Source organism: Megachile rotundata, chromosome 2, assembly GCF_050947335.1.
Source record: "Megachile rotundata isolate GNS110a chromosome 2, iyMegRotu1, whole genome shotgun sequence".
Lineage (NCBI taxonomy): Eukaryota > Metazoa > Arthropoda > Insecta > Hymenoptera > Megachilidae > Megachile > Megachile rotundata.
The window spans coordinates 10193316-10216955 of record NC_134984.1 but is presented as its reverse complement, the minus strand read 5'-3'; the positions used below and the strand labels follow the sequence as shown (position 1 = coordinate 10216955).

Here is a 23640-nt window from a genome sequence, read left to right as displayed (position 1 = left end):
TATCTTTCTTGAATAGAAATGCTTAAGGAAACAATAGTTAATGTTAAATTAATTAAATTCAAATTTGAAAGAAGTTTTCAACGCAGGAATTTAACAAAACAATTACTGCTTTAAATAAAAAATATTTTTAAATAAATGTTAATATAAACCCAAACAAAAAATACTGAATATTTTTAACATAACAATAGTCCATTGTTTCCATAGACCGAACGAAGAATTTTATGATCAAGAAATTTGCAAATTGATAAAACAGATAAAATTAACGAGCACGATTAATATCCATTTAGAACTGTTTTCTTCCAACCATTTAATATGCCGCTGTAACTTTGTATGTCAAGAATAGAGTTCATGGTAATTTTCAGAACAATATATTATAATTAATAGAATGAAGTTCTAAAACATAACAGAACTGTCTTGACATGAATACTGTAACGTCCAGCAAGCTACTAATGATCATAATTAACCACTAATCATCGATCTTACTAACCGTTCAGTATTCTACGTGTGCGTTATAATAGAAACGCTTTATGTTACTAATAGAACACAATTAGATCTAACAAGAACAAATAATCGTATGCTGCATATTAATCAACTACGTTGCATCTTCGTAACGGACATTTGAATCTCTCGTGTTAGTCAAACTCAATAATTCAAGCTGTAATTATGGCGATATGACATTAAGGAGACTCTCGTTATATTGCCATTAATAATAAAACAGAAATTTTCTTAATTTTTAATATATTAACCGAAAAATATTCTTTTAATATCGCAGAAATCTATGTAAGTCTCTGTATATAACAATGGTGAAGAAAGACTATTAGTGTACTGTTATTACTATCACTATTAGTAGTGATAAATCGTGTACAGATGGCAATATAATGAGAGTCTACTGTATACAATTTTATATTTTTTCAATTTAATTTTTTAAGTTCTGGTAAGAAATTTATTTTTCATCTTTTCTATTTTTTATTTTTCACAAATTCTCAAGTTTTGAATTCATAAATCTTTAAATCTGAGAATTTTAGTGTTTCCAAGTTATCAATTCTCCAAATACTCAAATTTTCTAATCTCGAAAATTCCAAGTCTCCAAGTCTTCCAGTTTCCAGGTTATCAAACTACCAAATTCCCAAAATATCAAATTCACAAATCTCTGAATTTGGTATCAAGTTTCAATATTAATGTTAAATCTTTAATATTGGTGTTAAATTCCAATATTAATATTAAATCTTCAATATTGGTATTAAATTTCAATATTAATATTAAACCTGCAATATTGGTATTGAATTTCAATATTAATATTAAATCTTCAATATTGGTATTAAATTTCAATATTAATATTAAATCTTCAACATTGGTATTAAATTTCAATATTAATATTAAATCTTCAACATTGGTATTAAATTTCAATATTAATATTATATCTTCAACATTGGTATTGAATTTCAATATTAATATTAAATCTTCAATATTGGTATTGAATTTCAATATTAATATTAAATTTGCAATATTGGTCTTTTAATTTTCAATATTAATATTAAATCTTCAATATTGGTATTAGTTTTCAATATTAATATTAAATCTGCAATATTGGTTTTAATTTTCAATCTGAATATTAAATCTTCAATATTGGCATTGAATTTCGATATTAATATTAAATCTGCAATATTGTTATTAAATTTCAATATTAATATTAAATCTTCAACATTGGTATTAAATTTCAATATTAATATTAAATTTGCAATATTGGTCTTTTAATTTTCAATATTAAAATAAGTTCTTCAATATTGGAATTGAATTTCAATATTAATATTAAATCTGCAATATTGTTATTAAATTTGAATATTAATATTAAATCTTCAACATTGGTATTAAATTTCAATATTAATATTAAATTTGCAATATTGGTCTTTTAATTTTCAATATTAAAATTAGTTCTTCAATATTAGAATTGAATTTCAATATTAATATTAAATTTGCAATATTGTTATTAAATTTCAATATTAATATTAAATCTTCAACATTGGTATTAAATTTCAATATTAATATTAAATTTGCAATATTGGTCTTTTAATTTTCAATATTAAAATTAGTTCTTCAATATTGGTATTGAATTTCAATATTAATATTAAATCTGCAATATTGGTTTTAATTTTCAATATGAATATTAAATCTTCAATATTAGTATTGAATTTCGATATTAATATTAAATCTGCAATATTGGTATTAATTTCCAATATTGATATCAAATTTCAATATTAAATCTTCAATATCAGTATCGAATTTTAATACCAAAATCAAATCTTCAATATCAATATAAAAACTCCGAAACATTACAGTAAACCTACTGCCATAGCCACACTTCCTTTCTCGATTACCCAAAGCAAAGCGATTACGTCGGTATCACATAATTTACTAATAGCACATCATTGAAGCACTGACTTCATTCACTAATTTAAATCGATCACCGACATTTAACCATCGAAGTTAACCAGTCAAGATAATTGCATCGAACACGCAGCGAAACGGTAACAATCAATTTCTCCGCGCGCCATTACGCTCAGCGGTAGGTTTTTCTAAGCCAACCTAATCGCGTTGGCCTCCTACAAGACGGCGTATCTCGTATCCCGAGCAGAAATCGAAAGCTCTTCCAAATACGACCGTTAGGTTAATTAAAGCGTGCACGAAGCTGATCAACGTAGCACAGATGCAAAAGCACCGTGAACCATATAAGCAGCTCTGGATTATACAATCGTGTCTCGATTTGCCCCGTTACGGTGCGTGCATACGAGGCAGCCGGAGATATGTATTGAAAACGAGAGTCCCGATCTATCCGCGTATTTACGCTTGTTTCCTCCGGCCAACGAGGAAAGTGTAACGGGCGAAGATTGTGTCAGAGAATAGAGAAATGAAAGTGGCCGGCTGTCAATGAGGTCCCGCGTTCGTGCACGAAGTCGACATTTAGCCGCAATTAAAACGAACGGGAACTATTACGTTCGTACTATGTTGCTTTCTACGTCGTTCATCGTTCTCTGTTTCTGAATACGTCTGGAGGTCCTTCAGCTTAATATTTTTAAGCTAAGGTCTTTCAGCTGAGCATTTTGCGAGGAATTTGGTGGTTTCAGTGAATCGGTAGCGTCTTATGAGAGGTTATGAGGGTTATACGGATGTGAGATAAGGTTAAGGGTTGTAAGGTTATGATGGTTATAAGGTTATGATAGTTGTAAGGTTATGATGGGTTAAGGACCTTATGATAGCGTTTTAAAACAATTTATGTAGCGTGTATTGAAGGAGAATCCGTAGCTATTTAAGGACACCATGCTTATGACCCAGAGATTAACACATTCAACCCGCAATTTTTTGAAAAAATTGTTGGCTATTCATCAGACGGTACTTGCTTGGTCCACTGCTTGATTTCGTTATTAATGTTACGTTTAATTTACCACAGAAAGCTTGTTTATTCTTCTGGCAGCACTTGTTTGAATCACTCTAATAATAACAGAAAGAATAATAATAGCAATCACTGCTCATATATGTAAATAAAAACATATGTGAACACCACACGGGTCCATCCATGCTAGGTTGAACGTGTTACCATTCACTGTACTGGCATATAAACTCGCTCTTTAAAATCAACATCCTTGAATCTAGAGAGGGTAGGTTAGCTCAATCTCATCATTAACTTTAGGTTACTATATTTAATTTCACAAATCTTCACAGTTTCTTTGAAGCAACATAATTAAGTTATAATAAATTTTTTAAAGTATTAATAATATTAATAGTGCACAATAGTATTATTTTCTTAATATTATTATGTTATTATGGGTATTATATTATCAATTGTATTATTATATTATTGTGAGTGTATTATTTGCTACATTATTATATTATTATGAGTACATTATATTATGTTGATTACATTCTTATATTATTATATAGAATACTATATTATTGATTATATTATAACAGTACTATAAGTATTACATTATTAATAAACTCACTGAATACTAATCCAAACCTACCCTCCTCAAATAAATATTTACAAATCTCCACAATTTTATTAACTTGTCACCAACCTCTAATAACCACCAATTAAAAACAACAAAAAGTGGTTTACCGTTTTAAAATATGTGAACACCAATGGCTTCGCGACGACACAAATGACATACAGTTCCAATAGGCAGCATTTAATTACTAGTTTCACGAGATGACCGTAATAATTACGATTTCCTAACGGGACAGAATTATTTATGTAAATAAAATTCAGCTGCCCGCATCGTATTCCTGTTAGCACAAGAGGATGCATGCCACGGCACGTGTGTACGTTTCTTTAACTAGACAAGGGCAACACGTATTACGTGCAAAAATTACATAATATATCTAGTTTTTAATAGGCAAGAAGGAGAACGGAAAGAAGTTTTACTTTTTTCTTACAAAATTCATAAATAATGACCTGGTTTTAGCCTTGTTAGTTGATTAATTTCTTAACGGAGTTTGGCATTACTCGAATAACCTTCGAATAAAAATTAGAAATGTACAATGCGATTATTCGTAGATAAGTATTTTTTATTCTAGAAATTTTTTAGTAGTAGCTTGTTCAACGAATAATTTTCAAATGTAAATTATGCAGAAGACGAAATTTTGTTATTCAAAGACAACATACTTGTAAATTATTCTTTCAATGTAAATTATAGTATACATATTATTAAAATATCAAACTAAGTATGTTTAAAAAGTTATATCAGATATTTGAGTCAATAATATTAATAGTAAATGATTAGATACTGAAAAATAACTTCACTTTATTGGCATTATTATATTTATTTTTATAAAGGGATATTATCTAGTTGACATATCATATATCATTTTTTGAACGATATGTTATTCATAAATAATTAAATTATTTTAGATTACATTAAATTTATCAATTGTATAAAATTTGTATTCTGTTTAGAAATAATTTTATTTTGTATCTTTACAATTCTATTACTGTAAATATATTTGATTTTGATATACAAAGCACTAATATTAAGAAAATGAACATTTTGTTATTTCTAATTAAAGCGCATAATAAATATAAACAAATAGTAGAATATTTTTAACGACACTTATCTACAACTAGTAAAGTATGTCTTTCACATTTATTTTAATAAAGGTAAACTGCATTTATAATCATAAAATATACACTTCAAAGATTATGAATACTTTAAGTGCCACTCTGAAATTACGAATAATCTCAACTAGCTATTTTATTTTTTTTCTTCAGTTAATAATTTTTAGTAAACATCTGTCATGATATCAAATCTCTTTTTATTGTACAAGCTCTCATGCACATTATATTTCATGCACAAAATTATTTAAAATTTATAGTATAAAATAATTTAAGGTAGTGATGGGTCTAAACAAAAATTCATACATTTGAACATAACCTCAAATTAACAACTGTCAATAACACACGTGCAAATCAATCTTTCGTAATATTGTTTTACAAATACACAATGAATAACAGTCATTCGAAAATCATGAATTAAATCATGAATGAATGAACATAAAAGTGCCGTACGTTTCATTATTGAAAACATTTATAATGAAAACACTTTCATGTTTGCACGACGTTAGATTCTTCAAATACATTTCTGAAATATCAAAACATTATTATCAAAGTGTCGAAAGGAAAAAAATCATACAATGAAACGTTAAAACATTTACAATCGTTCCGGTGAGAAACGATGTTCAATTCGAATTCACTCTTTCTGTATTCACACACCCGTTGCGTGTTTTGTTTCCTATAATATACTTCCCGCTTACGAAATGGCCTTTATTTGACGGGGAAAAAAAGGGGAGAAAAAAAATTAGATTTAATCGCACTTTCGACTTCGTGCTCACGATACGATTCGTGGCGTGCATAATTCGCATTTTCGAAACAAAAAGTCTAAAGTATTCCAGTTCAACGATTGTTTGGTAAACACTTTCGTTTCCACGGTAAACACCGATTGCCTCGCAAGCATGTCAGGTGACTCGGATTGTAAAATACTACAAAATACGATCGAAAAGAAATCTGACAGGTACTCTGAGATGTTGTTGAAAATTTAATTTGAAACTGAGTTTCACACCAATGGCTTAGGAAAGACTAAAAGTTTTTTAAAAGTTGCATTAGGATGAAACGTAACAGAGAACAGAGATACATGTTCATATAAATATACAATAATACAAACATGTATAACACGTACTGTTGATATAATATTATATCAACTACCTTGTTATGATATAATAAGGTAGTACATGCTAAAAGACGATGTAAAATATAGTATAAAAATATGCAAAAGTATAACACAAAATGTAGTAGAAGTACATGCAAAAATATGACATAAAATCTAGCACAAACTCATGCAAAAATATGACATAAAATGTAGAACAAATATATACAAAAATATAATATAAAGTATAATATAAATACATGCAAAAATATTGTATAAAGTATAGAACAAATATGTACAAAAAATATGATACAAAATATACTACAAATACACACAAAAATATAATATAAAATATACTACAAATACACACAAAAATATAATATAAAATATACTACAAATATACATACAAAAATATAGTATAAAATATATGACAAATACATGCAAAAATATAATATAAAATATATTACAAATATATGCAAAAGAATAATCTAAGATGAAGTAAAAATATATATTAAAGTAGAATCTAAGATGTAATAAAAAAATATATAAAAGTAGAATTTAAGATGAAATAAAAATATATATAAAAATGTAATTTCAAATTTATTTGATACACGTCAACAACTGAATAGTCCAAATTACAAACTTTGAAAAATATAGAATTTTAACTTCAGAATTTAGAATCGGGATTTATTACATTTATTAAGATAAATGAAAGATAAAAAATAATTGAATAAAATTTATACCCCGTGGTATAATTACCTACTATCGTACTATCATTGTTGTGTTAATTCATTTTACGGAAAGAAAGTTTTATCTCGATCTTCAAAATTCCACATATAAACCGCGTGCAGAAAATTTGCAATTCATTACTCCGTTACATATCGATGCTAATTTTGTGATTGGTATAGTAAGTAGAGTAAGCATGAGTTTAACTGCTATTCGCTTCTGAGATAGCTTCAATTAATTCCAATAAAATTCATAAGCGAATGGTCTCTCAATGTTTATGTAAATGAACGTTTACATAATATAGCTAGATCCTTTTTGCTTCCTCTAATTACTTGACCGTGCTTTGCGGAAGTTGTTTGTTCGATGCAAAATCTTTTGCCTACGCTAACTAATCAATCGAACGTGTCTGCGCGAATAATTGCTCGGTAACGGTTGTTTCCAGCACGCGAACGTTAATTAAAAACAGAATAGACAAAACAATGACGGAAAAACACATCCGAAATAAGCTATGAAATATTAAGCAGTCCATAATTAGAAGTTTTTTAATTAAACTGCAACCACAAGTCAAACAAAAACATAAACACAAAAATAAAATCTAGCTCGTTAAAACATTAGTTTCTAAACTAACTTTGTAACAAGTTCAAAAACTTTAATAATTCATATTTTTTATGTTATCTTTTATTTATAAGTTCCTCCAAGCATGAAAGTCATTTTTCTATTCTTAACCTTGAGTAGCATTGTCACTTTAACTTTCTAGTGGATATACAATAAAACATTTGCACAACGGTGATGAAACACGATTCCGTGTATTTGTTGGAGCAATTAATGAAAATTTAATTTCATTAATCCTTGCAATTTAATTTCATATAGTTTCGGGTGGTTGAAATCGATGAAAATAGATAAATAAATGGCAAATTAAACCTTTGATTTTTATGACGATTGTGCAAATAAAAACTATTAAGGACTTCCAATAGTAGTTGTATCTACACTATCTATAATAGTCTGTATACGCTCTTTTGAAATATACGTTTCGGCAATGGAGCACCTAGTTACATTAACGATTAGTAAAAAACCAGAGACGGCGTAATAAAGAATACTGTCTACGTATTTGTTGGCTGTTAACCCATACGCTAAACGAGTTAACTCCTTATTTGAGTTAGGTAAACGAAATCTAATGATGCATTTCAGTGCCGTCGTTAGTGCCGAGAAAATAGGGCACTTGCACTGGATCTTGCGAGTCTTTAGAAACATCTGTATTTTGCAAAAATTAAATAAATCGAGTATAAAATGACTATTATACTATATTGTAAGAAGACGGCGAAGAATGAATAGAAAACGGAACTGAAAATATAATAATTTAATGTTCAGAAAAATACGACCGTAATTCCTCAAATCTAAATAACGAATGAATAATTCTTTATGACAACGGTCCTCGCAACCAGCTTCAGCGATTACCACATTCGCGCTCGCTCCAAAACAAAATGCATCAATGTCCAATCGATGTACAAAATCGATATTCAAACATGCTCACGCATTGCATTCATAGTGAAGGGTGCGCAATCATGTTAATACAAAGAAATGTTTACAATATTATATGATAGACATATTTGATTTATTAAAATACACGTACTAAATTTTGTGGTGATATCTTGGATTATACGTGTAACATTTTAACTGGTGGATATTCAATATATAATCTAACGCGTAATGATCTAACGTATGGTTATTCGTGAGGACCACATAGTTATTGAATAAATGGCGATCTAGCACGTGGCAATTTACTACATAGTGATTTAACGCGTAACTACTCAATGCGTAGTAATTTAACGCTTGGCGGTTTAACACATGTGTAGCTTTTCAGTGCGTAGCGATTTATCACATGGCTGATCAGTGAGAGACGATCTAACGCGAGGAAATCTAACGCGTGATAACTTATCGAGTGGTTATCTAACGCGTGGTAATTTAACCAGTGATAATCTAACGCGTGGTAATTTAACCAGTGACAAACTAACGCATGGTAATTTAATGAGTGAAAATCTAGCACGTGGTAATTTGACAAATGGTAATCTAACGCGTGGTTATTTAACGAGTAGCTATCTAACGCGTAGTAATTTAACGAGTGATAATCTAACGCGTGGTAATTTAACCAGTGACAAACTAACGCATGGTAATTTAAGGAGTGGAAATCTAACACGTGGTTATTTAACGAGTGGAAATCCAACGCGTGGTTATTTAACGAATGGTAATCTAACGCGTGGTTATTTAACTAGTGATAATCTAGCGCGTGGTAATTTAACGAGTGATAATCTAGCGCGTGGTAATTTAACCAGTGACAAACTAACGCATGGTAATTTAATGAGTGGAAATCTAACACGTGGTAATTTAACGGGTGATAATCTAACGCATGGTAATTTAACAAGTGGCTATCTAACGCGTGATAATTTAACGTGTGGAAATCTAACGTGTGGTAATTTGACGGGTGGTAATCTAACGCGTAGTAATTTAACGTGTGGAAATCTAACGCGTGGTAATTTGACGGGTGGTAATCTAACGCTTGGTAATTTAACGAGTGGAAATCTAACGCGTAGTAATTTAACGGGTGGAAATCTAACGCGTGGTAATTTAACGTGTGGAAATCTAACGCGTAGTAATTTAACGGGTGGTAATCTAACGCGTAGTAATTGAACGAATGGCAATCTAATGCATAGGAATTTAACGAGTAGCTATCTAACGCATGGTAATTTAACGAGTAGCTATCTAACGCGTGTTAACTTAATGATTGGAATAAACAAATTACTTGATCTTCGATAAATCAGAACAATGTCAATAAATAAGTCAAAAGAACTTCATGTCGAATAAAAAAGAAATAAACATAAATGGAATAAATATCCACTGTTAAAAGCAACACAGCTTAATAACATAAAACAAAAGATTCCATAAAGGCTTACGTCATTTATAGTGGACAGGACTGGAGCTTCGCCGATCTTCCAGCGTCCTCATGTTTCCATCCTCGGTGTCATCACGAAGTCAAAAGTTTACAATGTTTCACTTATCACGCGCGTATCAATGACGAAAATATAAACGGACAAGTTTTCTCACGAGGGTGAACTGGCTCGATTCTTCCTCCTTCGTTCAACGAACTCGTTCGAAGATCTTACTTCCGGTGTTCACCAACTTCCTGATCACTGCACATCAATACACTGGCTCCTTCGTGCGTCTACTCGTTTCCGCCGCTTTCTTGATCTTTTTCCAACGAAAAAAATAACAGATGATTTTGAAGAAAATCGCCAGATACGCGTCAGACGAGAGGAGTATCTTTTCGTGCTCGCTACGAAAAAACTCGTCCTTCCGGTTACGCAAATTTGGAGAACGGTCAAATATAAAAGTCGAAAACCGGAGAAAACAGCGTTTCGCGTGCGTCGCGAGCAGAGGTTCGTGATCGACTGCCAGTCTACGGTTATGATCCCCCCTAAACGAAATTGAAATCGTATTCGTAGATCGATGTGTGATGAGTGTGTCATTGTCGCTTCGTTTTACAAGGTAAACGTAACGTACACTTGGATGCAACGACGGCTTCTGACACATTCGCAAATAGGACATATGCAAATTTCGTACGGTTTTATGTTTTTAAGTTTCTTCGAGGAAATTTTCGAATTTTTATGATTTCAAATCCTTGTATTTTTAGATCTTATCATTTTTAAGTTTGCAAGTTCTCATATTCTCAAGCGTGATTGTTTAAATTTATGAATTTTCAAGGTTCCTAAATTTTCCAAATTTCTATATTCACCAAATCTTCTAAGTTATAAAATTTCTATATTTCCCAAATTGTCGAAGTTTTGAAATCTCTATACTCCCAAATTTGCCAATTTTCCAATTTCAACCTTGACAACATTATTTAAATTTGCAAGTGTTTGAAGCTCCAAATTTCCAAAAGTCAAAGTTTTCAATTTCTTGAATTTCCTAAATTTCCAAATTTTTAAATTCCTAGATTTCTAAATATGATAACTTCTAAATTCTTACGTCTCTAAATTTCTAGAGCTCCAAATACCTATATTACAAAATTCCTGTATTCCCAAATTCTGAAATCTCTAAATTGCATGGTCCCCAAATAACTATGCCCCCAGATTTATACATTCCCTAATTCTTCCCATACTTATTCCCATAATTAATCAATCTTCCACTTTCTATGAACCCTAGAATCTCCTATGCACCTAGAAAATCCCTAGAATCTCCTATGAACCCTAGAAAATCCCTAGAATTTCCTATGAACCCTAGAAAATCCCTAGAATCTCCTATGAACCCTAGAAAATCCTTAGAATCTCCTATGAACCCTAGAAAATCCCTAGAATCTCCTATGAACCCTAGAAAATCCCTATAATTTCCTATGCACTCTAGAAAATCCCTAGAATCTCCTATGAACTCTAGAAAATCCTTAGAATCTCCTATGAACCCTAGAAAATCCCTAGAATCTCTTATGAACCCTAGAAAATCCCTAGAGTTTATCCATAAATTCCCAAATCCCAACATCCACAAATTCTTAACCCATCTACAAATTTTCAAATAAAGTCCCTAAACACTAAAAATTTCTTTTTCAATTTAGATATTTTCTCTATGAAAGTCAACATTGGACCTAACTATACATCAAAATGGAGAAATTGACACGTTGAATGTCAACATCACATATGAACCATTTATGGTGAAAGTGTAATGATACACTTCTTACAAACTCGTCATATTAAGTTAAGATTTATATAGACACATAAATTATTAAATGTATATAAAAACAATTTCTGTAACTGTTATCTTTGTATGAATCCGTCAATCAAAGAACGGCAGAACTCCAAAAACTACGTAATTAAATATTTGAAAAGATGTTTCAGGTTTCGTGTATTAACGTCATAAAATCAATATTTCATACCTGTGTTCTAATTTTATATTTTTATTGTGTATATCAAAATAGGCGGGTGACTATGTATTTACAAAGTGGTACATTTTGTATTTTCATATTTAGAACACGCAAACTATGTACACATACATACATACATTCATCTTTATGTGATGCAGTTTATTTCTAGTTTTTATGAAAATAATTTATTGCTCAAAGATTCCAAATTTTCACATGTCTCTAATTTTCAGATATTCCACATTCTCAAATATCTGTAACTGGCAATTATTGAAAATTCTCAACTATTCTAAATTTCAAGTATCCCAAATTCCCAAATATTCTAGATTCTCAAATATCCTCAATTTTCAGATATCTCAAATTTTCAAATATCTCTAATCCTCAAATATCTGTAATTCTCAAGTATCCCTAATCCTCGAATATCTCCAATTTTCAAGGATCACTAATTCTCAAATATCCTAATTTCACAAATATTAAAAATTATCAAATATCCCAAATTTTAAGTATCCCGAATTCTCAGATATCCAAATTCTCAAGTAACACAATTTCTCAAATATTAAAAATTCTCAAATATCCCAAATTTTAAGTATCCCGAATTCTCAGATATCCAAATTCTCAAGTAACACAATTTCTCAAATATTAAAAATTCTCAAATATCCTAAATTTTAAGTATCCTAAATTCTCAAACATCCCCAATTCTCAAATATTTCAATTTCTCAAATATCTTAACTTTCAAGCATCCCAAATTCCAAGATATCCAAATTCTTAAATATCCCAATTTCTCAAATATTGAAAATTCTCAAATATCCTAAATTTCAAGTATCTCAAATTTCTAGATACCCAAATTCTCAAACATCAAAAATTCTCAAATATCCTGTATCAAATATCTAATATATCAGATATCCTATATTTTCAATAACAAAATAGCACTCGTTTCTCTCTATATACCATAAAACCTTAATTCAGTAGTAAAAGTGTTACTCCCATTATTACAGATAGACTTTACACACCTAACTAATAACCATTTAATTAACTACATTCGTAAAATACATAAAATGAATAAATGATGATTCATAAAACTTTTCTCGTAAACATTCACTACTTAAAATACGACCATTAAACCTACAAATCACTATCGATATATAAAGTTATTATAAATAATCTTCCCATAAATGTACCCAGCTACATTCAAACTGAAGCCATTATCGAAGTTCAGCAGCTTTTATCGAATCAGAAATCCGCAATACAGTAATCGCGAAGTTGTGTAATTAAACCACGAGAAGTTTAGTTTAAATTCAATTGCAACAGGCTCATTGAAATCAACTAAAAAAAAAAGTCTTGTCTTGTTTCATTTTCAGTAACAATGCGCGCAACATCGGACGTTTAGCAACGCCTGCGAAACACCCGCTTCCTGACAGGCTAAAAACCTCGTATCCTATAACGCGTTCGCCTTTCGAACTGCCTATTATCCAAGCGAGAACGTTTGGATATCCTCGAACGAAATACGAAATCGATTTCCAAGAGTATAGAAATGGACAGCCGACCAGTTGCACGTCGAACGCATCACTGTGTGCAACGGTGACGACAGGTGTGTACAGTCAATAGCAAATCTGGTTTCGTTAGGGAAAATGTGATGGTCGAAAGGAAGTTTCACGATTTTTTTTTTATGGGAAGCTTAGTTTTAGGTTTTTGTTCGACGGGGTTTTAAAGTAGGGCTGTAGAAATTTGAGAATTTGAGATATTTGGAGAATTTTGGGCATTTGGGAAGTAGGGATATTTGAGAATTTGGGGTACTTGAGAATTAGGGATGTTTGGGAATTAGGGTACTTGAGAATTAGAGATATTTGAGAATGAGGGATATTTGAGAATTGGAGATATTTGAGGAGTTAGGATAATTGGGAATTTGGGATATTTGAGAATTTATAATATTTCAGAAATTGAGATATTTGAGAATTTGGGTGAGATACTTGAAATTTAGGATATTTGAGAATTTTGGATGTTTGAGAATTTGGGTATCTGTGAATTTGGGATGCTTGAAAGTTATGATATTTGAAAATTTTCAATATTTGAGAAATTGGGTATCTGGGAATTTGAGATACTTGAAATTTAGGATATTTGAGAATTTTTAATATTTCAGAAATTGGGATATTTCAGAATTTAGATATCTGGGAATTTGGGATGCTTGAAGATTAGGATATTTGAGAATTTGGGTGTCTGAGAATTTGGGATACTTGAAATATAGGATATTTGAGAATTTTTAATATTTCAGAAATTATGATATTTGAAAATTTTCAATATTTGAGAAATTGGGTATCTGGGAATTTGGGATGCTTGAAGGTTAGGATATTTGAGAATTTGGGTGTCTGAGAATTTGGGATACTTGAAATTTGGGATATTTGAGAATTTTTAATATTTCAGAAATTATGATATTTGAAAATGTTCAATATTTGTGAAATTGGGTATCTGGGAATTTGGGATACTTGAAATTTAGGATATTTGAGAATTTTTAATATTTGAGAATTAGGGATACTTGAAATTTAAGATATTTGAGAATGAAGGATGTTTGAGAAATTGGGATATTTTGGAAATTAGGGATACTTGAGAGTTAGAGATATTTGTAAATTTGGGATCTTTGGGGATTTGAAATATTTGGAAATTTAGAACATTGGAAATTTGAAAAACTCAGGAAATTTGGAAAATAAAAAGACATTTAGAAAGTTGAATACTTGGAAATATACAAATTTGAAATTTTAAAATCTTAAAAAGTTAGAAACACAGAAACTTGAACAATTGGAAATATACAAAATTTTGAAATTTAGGTGCTTGAAAACTTGGGAATATAGAAATTAAGGAATTTAGAAATTTAGAAATCTAGAAACTTAGAGACCCAGAAATCTAAAAATTTAGAAATTAAGGAATGTAAAAATTTGAAATATTTAGGATTTTGAAAGTTTAAAAATTCCATAAGGTAGCAATTTGAAAATATAGGAATTTGGAAATGTCAGGAATTTTAGAACCATAAAATCCAAACACTTAAAAACTAGAAAATTAAACAATTTAAAAACTTGAAGTTAAAAAATGTAAAAGTTCAAAAATTCGTAAATTTGAAAATTTGAATATGTCACTACTTTTCTATTCATTCATTTTCCTACTTGAGAATTTGAAAATTTAAAAATCTATGAATTCGAAAGTCATCAAGTTTACACATGTGTTCCTACTCAAAGGTGGCATACGTTGCACCCGAGTGTACTCTTCGCGAAGCGCACACAAGCGCATCCTTTTTCTCCGGTTTTCCTCCGTTCTCCATGAAACGATCACGTGCGGTATCTGGCACAAGTGCAATGTTCACCGTGCACTTTCGCTGTCGATCCAACACGAGCCAATTCCTCGAGGCTCGATCGAAAAATACCCGCAATAACGCCTTGTGTAAGCTATCTCTGAACTGGATGACTTCTTCAACGAAACTAAGAGTATAGCAACTATGAAAATGTTCCTCGACATCATCCCTATAAATATAGCGAAACGAAGATAAAAATGACATATTCCAGTAAAGTAAAAAAGAAGACTTTTCTGTTAAATTAAATTTTTCACGAATGCATTAAAATAAACTTCTATGAGAGTGGTTGCATTATGTATGTCGTTATGGATATATTCTTCAGGGTAAGATAAAGATATTTAATATGAAGACCTCTAATATACCACCACAACTTATCTACGTAGACTCAACTTATCCACGGTTCTAAAAACTGAATGATTTTGTAACTCATTCATTTGTATACATTTTAACTCGTGTATGTCATCCCATATCCATATGCATGTACATCCCATATATGTCTCATCCACGCATTAGTTTCGAGGTTGATTAAAAATTTTAGAAAATTACGTATTTGCGAAATACATTGCAGACAGTTTTTGAAATGGTTAGGTTAAGTTATAAATATCTCAACAAGGTTAAGTGTATAACCATTTTCATAGATACTACTATACATGTGTACGTATGCAATGAAGTTTAAGGCTTGCTAATTATACACCATTAAGTAACGAAGCTGCTTGATAGTTACGTTATTGTTTTCAATTTTCAGACCCTTAATTGCTATTATGGGTATTCGTGAATGATGAGTTAATCTTGAAACTGTTTTTTTATTTGTTTCATAAACTTGACATTTGAATGTCTACAACAGTACTCTATACACTTAAGTTAATTTCATATAACGGTGAAGTGTTATTGGTAAACCCACGCTAGCTATGAAGAACGAATAGATCTCATATGTTAATGACAAGGTGCAGAAAATAAATTGCAAGGTCAAACTAGATCTGATATTAGACTATTTTGCTAGCAGTATTTTGTTGAATATACAAAATCTAATAAGAAATTAAAATGGTTAAATCACCTTTACTATGAAATTTCTATCTCTTGAATCTGTCACGTAAGTAAATAAAAACTGCTTACTATTTTTATCGCAAATAAAATTATTAACCGAAAAGATTTTTCACGATTTTATGACAATACTTAAAGTGTTAAGAGAATAAGCGTGAATTATATCCTTGAATAAAGACAACCTATTCACAGTTTTATCGACATTAGATATTTTAATTTCGTGTTCTTTTTCCATTCGAAAGACGGGCACTAATTACGGCGCGTGTGTAGCTTTATTAGCGCCGTTTTATAGCCGTATGGTTTTATAGCCATCGTCCTGATAGTGAGATCGTAAAATCCTTCGGAAGCCGAAGTATATCCAAACATGAGGAGATAAGGACTCAGGGACGTACGGATGAAGGCTTCAAACGTCATATACGTGCAAACATTCATAGCTTGTGCAATATGTTAAGAGAAACCTTTAATAAGAAATACGGTAAATAATTTGCGATGTGGTAATGTTACTACTTGTAAAACCGAGAATGAAGTTGCGATCAATATTATATCGGTGTAACGATCATACTAAAATGTCAAATGTCACTCGTTAATCCTGTATTTCCTTCGTCTAATCGTTTCTCAATGAAAACGGGATTCGTATAAATATTTGAGTTTCGGAAGACATTGACGAAACAAATAACAACAGATATTTTTTCAATAGTGTCCTTCAACCACAAAAATTTCTTTCTTTATTGGTGACTCAGAAACTGTAAATCATGCAACGAAAATTTTTGTCGACTTCAGTAGCAACAATCTTCCTCCAACAATAACAAATTTTTTCGTTCTAAAACGCCCAAAATTTATTTTTGTTTTTAACGAAAAGTACGTCACAAACTGCTGTAAATCACGTTGAATAAAAATTAAGTAATGAATTTGCTTTCACGAATTTCTCCCTGCAATAGCAACGAAAATGTGTCTTCCTTTAACGAATACGTCACTCAAAGACAGCTCTAAATCATATCGTGCAAAACATCAGCGATAAATTCGCGTGTTGTGTAATAAAACAGGAACAGTTAAGAGCATGCTCTGGTTTGGCGTAAACGGAAGCTGCAACGTTAACAACGGTAACACGGCAACAACTAACAAAACGAGTCCTGTGTCACCGGGAACTTACGAGTCGAGCAACGTTTGCACGCGTGTAAGACCGTATGAAAACAGACTGTTACATTCTACAGGGTGTCCCTGAAGATTAATCTCTGTAAGGTTGATCATAAAATTAATCTTAAGGTCCTATCGACATAACATTCCTATCTGTCGATCCAACTTTTAATTTTCACTATGAAAATTAGGTAGGTATGAAGACTTAGGTAGGAACGGAAATTAAAAAAAATAACGTTGAAGAAAGGAAGTAATATTTCATATAACCTAGCTGTAGGTAGGACTTCAGGTAGATCTATTAAACTTAGTATAGAAGATCCATTAAAATGAGTGTTTCTGGTGACGACATTTCCTAGCATCTGACAACGTTACATCCATCTTCTTGTCATGAATGGACAGCAACATAATTTGCAACCACCACATATCTGTTTCATAGAGAGACGTATGAAGGATCAGACGGTAGATGAAAAGGAGTGCTTTCTGTCACGAAACCATGTTCAACGTTGAATCGAAAGGTGTTCGGAGTGACACCGTCCACTCACGGTGATAAACCGCGAGAGATCCTTCACCAAGGAGCTGCACACCGTATTCAATGACGTTCAGCGTGCAATTGCGGGTACTTTCGGACCGACGTTCACACACTTTGACCAAGCGTCCTTACGCGATTACTCGATCCTGAACCGACCGGATGCGCACGAGCCAGCTATCACCTGCGTGTTGCCCGGTAAACGTTGAAACTTTGACAATTGCCACCGAAACTCGACGCGATCTCTCACGACGTATCCTCTCCCCTCGACGACGTTGCGTTGGAACGCGAATTCACGGGCATTTCTTTCTCCTAGACACCGTTGGTCCACGTTGGCGAGGATCGACGAGGAGGATCGCAAGTCGGGAGAGCCGGCCGAGAGAGAGCACAACCGCGGATTGGAAATTAATGCGAATGCGCGAGCGGACTCGGTCTAACTGCGGCCGACGATACACGTCGACGTCGGTGGCAAAAGCAAAAGGTGGGGAAACGACCCACAGCCAGAGTGACTGGGGACTACTGCGAGGCACTACCGGCGATCAGTGATTGTTTCACGGTTCCGTACGCAGACCAAGAGAAGGTTGCCCACCCGATCGCTACGCTACTGCCCGACGATCGTTTCAAAATCGGGAAAGTCAGGAGGGGCTGTCCTTATTGAACCCCTTGCGCGACGACGCTGGACCCCAAACTCCCCTCGGCCGCAACAGATACTGGATTGTTTAGGAGGCGGTGGCTAATGATCTCAGATTTAGTTTAACACCGAATAATGACACACATAATTTGAAATTAAATATAAACAAACGGGGAAACTTGAATTACATTAATTCTTTACCTCCGGTTAGGGGGATGTTCTGTGTGTCACAAGTAAAAATTACAATTTTTGAGATGTGTGGACATGAAATGGTAAAGACAAACATTTTTCACTTGGCGAGATGGTAGTATGATCTTTATGATTATCCAATTAACAGCATAGTACCATAGTAGCATCAAATCGACATAATCGTATTATTAATGTATGTGAATTTAAATATAAAATACCTTTGTTCTCGATTACAAGAATGTATTGAAGTTAACCTGTTCAGATGCTCTGGTTAAGTGGGCGACAACCTGTATCATTCTTATCGCTATTTATGTTATAATCAGACGTTACATTATGAACGTCATAATTAATGTTATCAATGGCTGGAACTGTTATTGTAAGCATTGTATATAAGACAGTAAAGTCATATGTAGTCCTTGCCCCGTTATGTACCAATGTATACTCGGGAGCAACGTACGCCTCCTTTGAACAAGGACAATTTTTGATTTTCTTAATTTACATGTCTAGATGAATAATACAGTGCTTACTGTGCATACATAAGGTGTTTTATATATTTAATAACAATTTCGACGACTAAAAATTACTGTTTACAATATTTCGTCAAAGTTATGAAGATAACTTTATGAGGATAAATGTTTGTAACCATGGTATACAATATGCATTATTATATCTACATAAATATATCATCATAGCTCAAAATTCACCCCTGTCCTCTCTGCCCAAGTACTCTCACTATATGGCCGACATTTCCACCGTCCAAATTAAATTTAGAAATTTGTAATACCTAAATCTCTCTAGCTTCCTCTAACTTCCTCTCAAAGTATCTCGTACTGCTACATTTCTTCTTCAATTCTGAAGACATTGAACCCCAATCAAGACCACAGATCTCCAGGAAGAAACGATTACAGGAATAAAATAGCCGGACGGAAGTGAATTCGCGTGACTCGTCCGAATCGAATCCTGAGAGCAAAGTTTAGTCATGACCGAACACTATCAGAAAACTCGTCTCCGATCGAACGAAACGGAGGACAAAAAAGTTAACGGGGGTTGTGCACGCGTCGAAGCGAGAAACAAAGAGCGGAGAAGGGAAATGCCTTGGGCTCGTGATTAGAAGCGATCGTTTTCCGGTTTTCCGTTCGCAAGCTACAGCTCTGCTTACCTGCTTGCCCATACCTTTTTCCTTCCTGCTCGCTCTTTCGCCCAACAACTCCGACGCTGTCTTGACTCGCGAGAGGGAAAGTATTTTATACCACGCTTGGCTTGGCAAGAGAAAGGGGACACGGTTCGCTCCTAATTTCTGTTTTAACTCGGTGAACCTATATATCGTGCCCGAGCGTGTAACTCGACGCCAACGTTCTCAAGAACCGTGTGTTTATTGTACGTACTTAGAACGGTATGTACATTCGGCTGCTACGGTATGTATCGACGTGGTACAAGTTTGATCATTTTCAAAATTTCTAAACTCTTAGCTAACTAGTTTCTGAATTACCGGATTTGGTTTCAGGATTTTCAAGGTTTCTTAATTTGTAAATTTGCAATTTCTTCATTTGTACATTTACAAATTTGCGTTTCTAAGATTTCAGATTGTCAGACTCGAAAATTTTCCAAATTTTCAAATTATCAAACTTCTACATTTCCATATAATTAATTATAAAATTATTGCATTCACAAATTGTCAAATTTACAACTGACTAATTACTAAATGACTACATTTTCATGTATTCGTATTTAGTGACCAATTCCCAGATTAGACCATTAAACTTATAAATAAAAGACCATAGAAACTTACAAATAAAATTCACAAACTAAATTTAAAAATGATCAATTCTAAATCCTAAATTATTTCTAGATTACTGAAATTTTACATTTTCTAATAACCTTCGCAACTTTCTATTTTTCAAACATCCCAAATTCTGAAATTTCCATACTTCTCTATCCTCAAATCCTTAAATTTTCAAAATACGAGCTCCATAAATTTCCAGACCCTGAAATTCCTACAGCTCTGTATTTGATAAAATCCCAATATCTCCAAGTCTCTACCACAAAATTATAAATAAAAATTTGAGTGACATAGAGCTTCCTTTCCAAAATTATAAATTTTAATAAAAAAAATAGCATTACATAAATCAGTATCAGATGATAATCGAATACCAAAGAAAACAACTTGCAATAATAAATATGTTCATTATAAATAAGCAATTGTCACGTTACTTCATTATCCTTCGAAATAGCTAAACATTTGAAAAATAAATCATTCTCAAAATTGACTTGTCGAACAGCATTTTTGAGTTGTATTAACATATCCTTAATCGCAAATCAACTAATTCGCGTTCCCCTGTCCAAAGTAATTATTAGCCCTTTTTACTTTCATTCCAAATAAAAAGCAGCCGCTATTTACCTTCGGAATTACAAAGATTTGAAATTGCTGATGATAGAGCAGACAAGCGAGAGAGCAATAAACGTCATCATTGATATAACACACGAGTGATTGCATTTAGCGAATTTTCATCATCGTGTATCGAACGTTTACTGTAATTGCCGCTTCCGAGCATAAATGCAGATAGCAGGTAAAAACCGTATTCCGAGTAGCGGTCCAACGTTGTGAGAGGCATTATTATCTTTCGTATCGTCTCGTAACGTTCGACTGAGATACAACGGCAGAAAGAAAGAAAGGACAACGATGGCGGGTTAGCGAGCGATCGAGAGACAGAAATTCTGCCTTTCCACTCGAAAGACGAGGATGCAGCCTCTCGGTTGAAAGTGAAATCGTCTGCACAGCATACTTACTTGTATCATAGCCGTTATTATATGTTATGCCAGGCTTCGGAGGAGTTCAAACCGCGATTACGGCGGCTGCACAGCGGAACCAGCCACGGTGCGCGCGTGCACGACCGGATATCACGCCTGTACATCCATGGCGGACACAACGACAGCGACGAAACCGAACGTGAAAACGGTAATCGTTTGCCCCTGAACGGAACCGATTCCGCAGGGAAATCCGTATATTGTTTCCAGCTGGTACGCGAGTAAATAGGAGGCGCGGGTACTTGCGTTAATTACGAAAGTGAAAGTGTGGGTCATTCAAGACGGCAGGATTATATACGTACACGCATGTGCATATGAAATAAAAAAAGAAATCTTGAAACCTTTTCTTTATGTTCCTTTTACGTAATTGATCTTGATATTGTTCCTACACCCTGATTATCTGGGCAGTCAGCGAAATTTTCATAGTTCCGCGTAACATTTACTTGAAAATGAAAAAGAGAGAAATTTTATTTCGGTACAAGGATATCTGATTACCTTTGAGTTAAAATATGTATTTATTTCAAAAATTAAATAGAATAGTAGGTACTTTAAAGAAAATTATCAACGGAATCTCTATAGATACTGTTACAAATCTTCACAAATGAAGATTTCGTTAAAAATGAAGATTACTTTAAAGAAAATTATCAACGGAATCTCTGTAGCTACTGTCACAAATCTTCACAAATGAAGATTTCGTTACAAATGAAGATTTGTAACAGTAGCTATAGAGATTCTGTTCATAATTTTCTTTAAAGTACCTACTATTATATTTAATTTTTACTATAGTAAAAAATTAATTTTCACTACAGTTAATTTAAGAAAGACTGAATAAAATAACAGATTAAGCAGAAGTGTTATATGAATTTCAAATGAAAGTATAATCGACGTAAAAAATGACGTGTGAATGTCTATAGATTTATAATATATCAAAATAAAATAAGTCTGTAATGGATGAGATCCATACTCGGCAAATTACGTGATTTGTGTATACTGTGGAGACTTTGATATATAATATGAACACCTGCGGTCTAATTATAATTTAGTAAAGTAATAAATTAGAAAGGTATAAAATCGTGAGAAGTTCCAAAGCCCCAAAAATAAGAAATAAAATTGATGACCGACAAGCTCGTAAAAATTGAACCTTGCGGTACAACGGTATTTCGTACTATACTTCTAATGAAACATATAAAAACAAAAAAATAATAGTAAGCATAGTGACAATGATTCTCCGTTTGAAAATGGACAGCCATTAATAAATAGTTCTCTTCTGTGACAAATTTCCTTGTCTTTGTCTCTTTTCTTTCTTCGCTGTAAGGGCTTGCAAACATCGTTTGTGACATTTTATAATTACACAAATATTTTTAACTTTCGTACTAATTACATTCGTACTATTACAATTAATAGATAATAAATAATTTTATAATCCATTATTATCTATTCTTTCGATTGCCTATAACGAAATCGAACTCTAGTGTAATACATATGAGGTGCGACCATTAAGTTCCGGGACTGGTCCCGTATATGCAGATAGAGTCACATGTTTCAAATTTGGCTACTATCCCCTTCAAAGTAGTCCCCTTGTGCAGCTATGCACCGATCCCAGAGCCTCTGCAATTTTTGGAAAGCTTCCTAGAAGTCTTCTAGTTGAGGCGTGTCAAGTACCTGCTACGATTCGCATTGAATCTCGTCCACCGTGTCAAATCGGCGATCCTAGAGTTTTAATTTCATTTTGGGGAACAAAAAGAAATAACAGGGTTCCAAATCTGATGAATACGGAGGGTGAGGAAGTACGACAATTTTCCATGTTTCTTTTTTTTTTATGTCCCTCTGTTCCAATTTGGAGTCCATCGTGATTTCGCAAAGGAGAGCGCGCGTATGCTACCATAAACTTGTATAACACAGGATTCAATGAAGATATCGTTTCCAAACTTCGTGTCATACGTCTCGAAGATTGTTATTCTTATGTTCTGCGAGCGCATGTCAATCGTGTCATTCGTTTGGTCACAACAGACACAATCCCGAAACTTAATGATCGCACCTCGTATTACAAGAATTTTTCAATTTTCCTTCAAAAGAAGAAAAAGAATCTCCGGATACAAGCATCTCACTTGTTTTTTTTTTCACCGAAGGCAGAAATATGAATTATTCTTGTCT

The 23640-nt window shown here is 32.6% G+C and overlaps 1 protein-coding gene across 6 annotated transcripts in view; it reads right to left on the bottom strand.

Moving 5' to 3' along the window:
• sona (sol narae metalloprotease) overlaps positions 1 to 18346 on the bottom strand; it is a 148343-nt gene extending 129997 nt beyond the window's left edge. For 2 of the 6 annotated variants that reach the window (XM_076529143.1, XM_076529139.1), the window contains exons 1-2: positions 17997 to 18342; positions 9869 to 10163 (exon numbers count right to left, since the gene is read on the bottom strand). The gene's annotated coding sequence lies outside the window, so the exon portion shown is untranslated. Of the gene's footprint in view, positions 1 to 9868; positions 10164 to 17877; positions 17897 to 17996 lie in introns of those variants that run through there. The other 4 variants (XM_076529144.1, XM_076529140.1, XM_076529141.1 and 1 more) reach the window with 4 other exon arrangements.
• Between the last annotated feature and the right edge of the window lie 5294 nt (positions 18347 to 23640).